The sequence below is a fragment of the Aptenodytes forsteri genome, unplaced genomic scaffold (genome assembly GCF_000699145.1).
Source record: "Aptenodytes forsteri isolate BGI_AS27 unplaced genomic scaffold, ASM69914v1 Scaffold139, whole genome shotgun sequence".
Lineage (NCBI taxonomy): Eukaryota > Metazoa > Chordata > Aves > Sphenisciformes > Spheniscidae > Aptenodytes > Aptenodytes forsteri.
The window spans coordinates 2,136,017-2,142,399 of NW_008794414.1; positions in this window are offsets into that span (position 1 = coordinate 2,136,017).

A 6,383-nucleotide genomic window follows, 5' to 3' on the forward strand; every position below is an offset into this window, starting at 1 on the left:
TTCCCTGCTGTGTCTCTAACTTTTCCATGTCAGAAACCTTGCATTACTCTTTAATAGGAAGAAATTTTTCCAAGTCCCAAATGGTAGGAAGCTGCCTCACTCTTGTTTACTATTCAGCGAGGATTATATTATGATGAATTACTTTTTTTTTTTTCAACTTTTCCCTTTAAATCCATCCTGACAGCTTGTACACATCTGTATTCTTAATTATGTTTTAGACCAAACTCCCCAAGTAACCACTAACAAATATATTTTTTTCCTGGAGGAAGGAGATAAATCTCTTGTGGGCCACTTCCTCCTGCAGTACAGGCAGGTTCTCTTAAAAGTAGAGATACTATGAGGAATATATACCACAGGCACATAGGGGAACATGCAAAAACAGTGAGCAAAGAGCTACATAGCAGCAATCTCTTTGCAGCTGACTATGGCAGGCTACTGATTATCCGTGTTCGTTGTGCATCGAAGTTATAGCTTGTGCATTTGCTAGTGGAGGGATCAGAAAACACAACGCTGCTAGATGAGGCCCTGATTTATAACACCACTTGGACACATACTCAGTATTTGAGCATATGCTTTAACACTTCTGTATCACACTAGAATTACTTGCACCTTTTATTTCATTCGTCTCTCTGTTCTGAATAAAGTAGGTCAGCTCTGGAGGCAGACGAGAGCTCAGCCAATGCTGCTTGCTTACCTGAGCGAGCCCTCAGCTGCCACTCCCAGCAAGTTTGTGCCAAAGCATGTCTGGGATCGATAGACTGAACGCTTCTGCACCTGAGTACCGAGAGGGGATCGGAGTGTGCCAATTCCATCTCCATTGTAGGAAGTTCAATAAAGTTCAGCACCCTTGGCAAATGTCACTTCAAAGAAGTGATGCTGCTGCTGTCATCCACTTTTACACTGCAAGGCAAGGGAAGGTATCGGCAAGGCCAGATACCTATGCTGTACCCTCTTGTCCAGCATGACTCAAAGCTCTGCAGCTCTGATAAAGAAGTTATAACCAGGTATTTGACATGTCCTCCTGGGAGGTGGAAAACGTGGTTTTAAGTCCTTCACACCATCATGGTCATAACCCTACTATAACAGAGACTGGCACACGTTTCCATGACTGAAGGGCACACACCACTTCTACCATCAACAGACACCAGTTACTCATAAGAGCTGATGTAGCCACCTACATCCACAAGGAATAACTGAACTTCGGCATTAGAGGCCTAACATAAACAGGCATTCCTGTCTGGGTAAAGAACATCATTTCAGACACATCCCTGTCTGTGCTACCTGTTGCCAAGGTTAGAGGTATCTGCCCATGCCATATTTTCACGTCCCATGGGAGCTCCAATTAAGTTAGTCTTGTTCTGCAGGCTTTCGCTCCTATTCCCACACAATCCTCTCCACTGTGTGGGCACATGGTAAATTTGATCACAGAGCTGGCCCAGATGAGAAAGCAAACTCCAAATATTGTCTTGCAGGGTTTTACTCATCAGTTCTGATCAGGTTCACCACGCTGCAGTAAAATGCTCAGGGAACGAAAAACAAAGTGTCAGGTCCTGACACCAACCATCATACTGGAAACACGGTAGCTTAACAGGCTGTGAACTCTGGGATCTGGACATCCAATGGCTAAGTCACTGTCCTGGTTTCAGCTGGGATAAAGTTAATTTTCTTCCTAGTAGCTGGTATAGTGCTGTCTTTTGGATTTAGGATGAGAATAACATTTATAACACACTGATGTTTTAGATGTTGCTGAGCAGTGCTTACACTAAGTCAAGGACATTTCAACTTCTCATACTGCCCTGCTGTCATGGATGGCGTGAGAGTGCACTTCACTCGTAAGAGACAAGGCACAATATACTTTATTGATAGAAAACAGTAAGTTAACAAAGTTCAATGGTAAATGTGACAGTGGTTTAACAAGATTTGATGGCAAGGTACACTTGATTATTTACTGCATAGAGGATAGGGTCAGACATTACTGTCAGGGAGACCCTCCCACTGAGTCATGAGGTTCAGAAAGGACCCCCTTGCTTTCTAAACTTCTCAGAGAGGAGTCTAGGTGTGGCTGGATCCAATCCTAGTCCCAGACTTGGTCAACAGTTCATGTCTAAAGGATTATAGATGTGCAATTGATCCTGTATATCACTTAGCTAAGATTTCAAAGTTTAGCATGCTATTAGTCACTTACCGAGGATCTGTCGCGGCAAGGAATCTCTCAACCTCGAGGAGTAACCTTGAGAGGCGTCCCTACTCAAGGGGAGCGATGAGTAACCTTGAGAGGTGTCCCTACTCAAGGGGAGATCCTAGCGTGCAGCCCGCTGCCGTGCAGGAGAGCTCAGTGGGCCCTGGGCTGTCTATAGAGTAAGATGATTGACTTACAGTCATATTCGCATACCAGCAAGTTGTTTGGGTCACTGCTCCAGACAGCCCTTGGCTACTGTGTTGCCATCCGTCCCCAAAGTCCAGCATAAGCTGGATGCAGCCATCGTGACCCCCACTGGTGGTTATGGCTTACGCGGGGAGGGGGGAGCACACCGCCACAACCTGCCAGCGAGGAGGCTGGGGTTACACAAGCAGTTGAGAGGGGACACAGCCGGGACAGCTGACCCAAACTGGCCAAAGGGATATTCCACACCATATGATGTCATGCTCAGCACAGAAAGCTGGGGGAAGAAGGAGGAAGGGGGGGACGTTTGGAGTGACGGCATTTGTCTTCCCAAGTAACCGTTACGCGTGGTGGAGCCCTGCTTTCCTGGAGATGGCTGAACACCTGCCTGCCGATGGGAAGCAGTGAGTGAATTCCTTGTTTTGCTTTGCTTGCGTGCGCGGCTTTTGCTTTGCCTGTTAAACTGTCTTTATCTCAACCCACGAGTTTTCTCACTTTTACCCTTCCAATTCTCTCCCCCATCCCACCGGGGGGGAGCGAGCGAGCGGCTGTGTGGTGCTTAGTTGCCGGCTGGGGTTAAACCACGACAGTCATGATGATATTTAGTGCTGGCATGTTCCTCTTCCGATGACAATTTGTCCCTTTCTTAATTTAATTTGCAAGGGATAGAAGCATGCTATTCAGTGCACCAAGCTGCCGGTTATATTTGCTGCGTAGGTAGTAAATATCTTGAACAGATGTTAGTGCAGCACATCTCGCCTCCTCACCCTCACTAAACAGGACTTCGCATTCTTCCCAGATGTAGTGAATGGGGCACCAGTGAGTAATAGTTTGTCAATTCTGCAATTCCTGTATTTTCAATCTGCTGACAGAGGGAACTAGAATTCAATTAACTCCTGTCAGAGGGTAAATACGAGTCAAAGGAAACGCATATGGTAAATGAAAATTCAGAATGCAACAGTCTTCTGCGCTCAGGATGATGATCCTTCCTTTTGACTGGAATCTCCTTTGCCCCAGCTGTTTTTCTTCTGCTGGAAGAAGAAAAAGTCAATTTCGAAGAATTCTGGCTAAGTGGTGTTTGCCCTACTTCCTTCATAGGCAACACGGGAGACATTTGACTTCTATTAGCAAGGCAGTAGTTTTCAAACTAAGACCCACTCGTCCATGGGTAGTTGCAATATGTGACTAAAGACAAGTTTGTGTATGCTGCAATTGCAATGATGTACCTGCAATTGCTAAAGCAGCTGACACTGCCATTGGAAATTTGTTAGGATTCTGCAGGTTTCACAGTAGACATATAGAATGAATCACAGTATATAGGCACCAGTGGTATCACCTGTACTTCCTTTCCTACTTCTTGCCAGTTAAAAGAAAGCAGAAAGATCAGACAGTTTACAAGCATATTACACTATTCCACTTCAGCAGCTGGGGTAGGTGGGGGGTAATTAATGCTTTAATATCAAAATATTTATCATATTTTGAGTGCTCTGATAGAAATAAAAAAAAAATATGAGCGCTTTTAAGAGAATATGGCTCCAACAGCAAGCCAGGCTGTTGTTGGTTTTTATTATTCTAAAGTGCGGATGAGTATCCTAGTCACCATGCAGTTGCATTTATCCAGCTTAGACCAACCCTTACTTTCTATTTGCTTTATCCTCATTTGCTGTGATACTTCTGTAATCAAGATTAAATGGTGGTGGTCAGGTCAATGCAATAAAGAATCTACCACAGATTCACATGAAGCATAAATAGCAATTTAGTGTGCTACTGGTTACACTGTTCCATTAGAGGTGCCAGTATCTCCCTGACAACAAATGCCAAGAGCTTTCAGAAATTAAGGTAGACCAAAATACAGTACAGCCCTCAGTAAAAAATGGCTACAGACTAGCAGTACACTTACGTAGCACAAGTACTACAGACAAGCAAAAGTGAGAGCACTCACAAAGTTCCTCAAACTTGTTCTTATGACTTGAGTGACCTTGGGTTCCTCTGAAAACATCCAGCACGATGTTACACAAAACACACAAACACCACCAGTCCCAGTTCTGCACTCCTGGGATTTTGCCAGCACTCACAAATTGGTCCAAAAATAATGTGTGGCAAGAGGGAGACATCCTCATCTAATACAAATTAGGGCAATTCCATTTCTGAACTTGAATCAAGAGTAACGATTCCATTTGGGTCTTCTCTGATTGCAGACTGTGGAAAACACTAATTTGACAGTCTTAAAAAGGGTATCTTTACTTTAAGGCTAATTTTAGCCTTTCATCATACAGACAAGTAAACTCAAGACATTTAGTGAGTTTTATTTCAGCAAGTTTTATTCAGCGAGTTTACTACTTGCAGGAAATCTTTGTACAAGGTGGGGAAAGGAGCCAGGTTTCCCACCTTCTAGCCTCCAACTCCGATCATAAGGTCAGTCTCAATGTTAAACATTATTAATTTCCAAGTATTATTACAAAGCACATATTTTATTTAAACCTTTTTGAAAATTAAATGAATGGGTGTTTTTTACACTTCCTTGTTTTAAGCGAGCCACTGTAAACAATACAACCCACAAAAAGAAAGCAGCAGCCAAACCCAAATTTCATCAGTGTCACTGTTTGGCTATCATCAGCCTCCTGGATTTACTGTATTAATACAATAATACATTAACTCCCACTAAAATATTCTAATCCAGCAGTTAATTTCTCTTCTGTGAATAGCTCTTGAGAGCGCAGCAGTCTATAGTCAAGAGCCTAGACTCTGACTCAAAACAGCATACCTGAAAGAAAAGACCTTCTGACCTCTTTCAACAATACTTTAAATAGAGTGTGCGGGGGAAACAAGAAAAGTATTTATTCAAACAGCACAGCACCTTTCAAACCCCTGCTCTTTTTGACTATGGGGAACCATTTGTTCCAAGGCAAGCAAGCAAGTAAAGCAACCTGCTCCCTCACCAGTACGTACAGCAAGTGTTCTCTCCATCCCTTCTCTTTGAAAGCCTTTGTGCACAGGGAGGTCTTGAAATTTCTTTGGCGATTACTGGATCAAATGGCAAATTTTTAAAGCAGCCTAAAGAAGGTTACATTATAAACTGCTGTTTCATATTCTTCATTATGCGGTATATTAAATCTAGTGTTTCATAAGCAAGTGTTTGCTTAATTCATCAGATGAAAATAGCATTCAGAAAGTTGTATTCTCTCCCTTCTGCAGAAGTGTAACAGCAACCCAAACATACCAATCTGGAAAGGAGGCATACTAAGGATCTCAGTGCCAAGGAAATACCTTCAGTCACATTTTTTCTGGTGGTACTAAGCATCCTCTCCTCATATGGACATTCTTTGAAGTTGTGAATATTTAGCGCTTTTCAATATCAGAGTTCTGCTGCCTAAGGATGAGCATAAGGTAAAAAACAACAAAGCAACTCTGATCTAAGGGAAGAAAGCATCTATAGCAGTTAAATACAGAGCACTTCACTCTATTCTTATGTTTTCATTTCTGTCCAGTACCCTGACCACTGCTAGAACGCATTTCGCAAGCTCAAGTCTCGTTCATTCCCTTGAAAGGACACCACCCTGGAAGGGTCACGTTCACCCCACTGAAACCCTTTCCGTGCAGCATGGCTTCACACGAGGTTTGGCCCTACAGGCCAGGTAATTTCTTCACATCCAAGCGTACCCTCAGGTGCAGGTCTCTCTACATGGAGCAACATTCTTCACACGGGCTTCCCTCAATCCTACATGTCCCAGAGCCCAATACTGCCCAACAGGCTTCTCCAAACTTCCTCCAAAGCCAAAATCGGCGCCCCCCTCTCCCCCAGTACCACCCCTCCAGCGGCCGCACCCGTTTCCCTGCTCCCCCCACAGCCCACCTAGGTTAATTCCTGCATTGGCCCTACAACACAGATCTAGGCCAGCCCCACAAAATCCACCTTCTCCCAGTCGATCACCTCTCCAATATAAGTTATTTCTTCCCTCACAAAAATCATAATAAATAACGCTTTTTTTTAAAAAGCAAA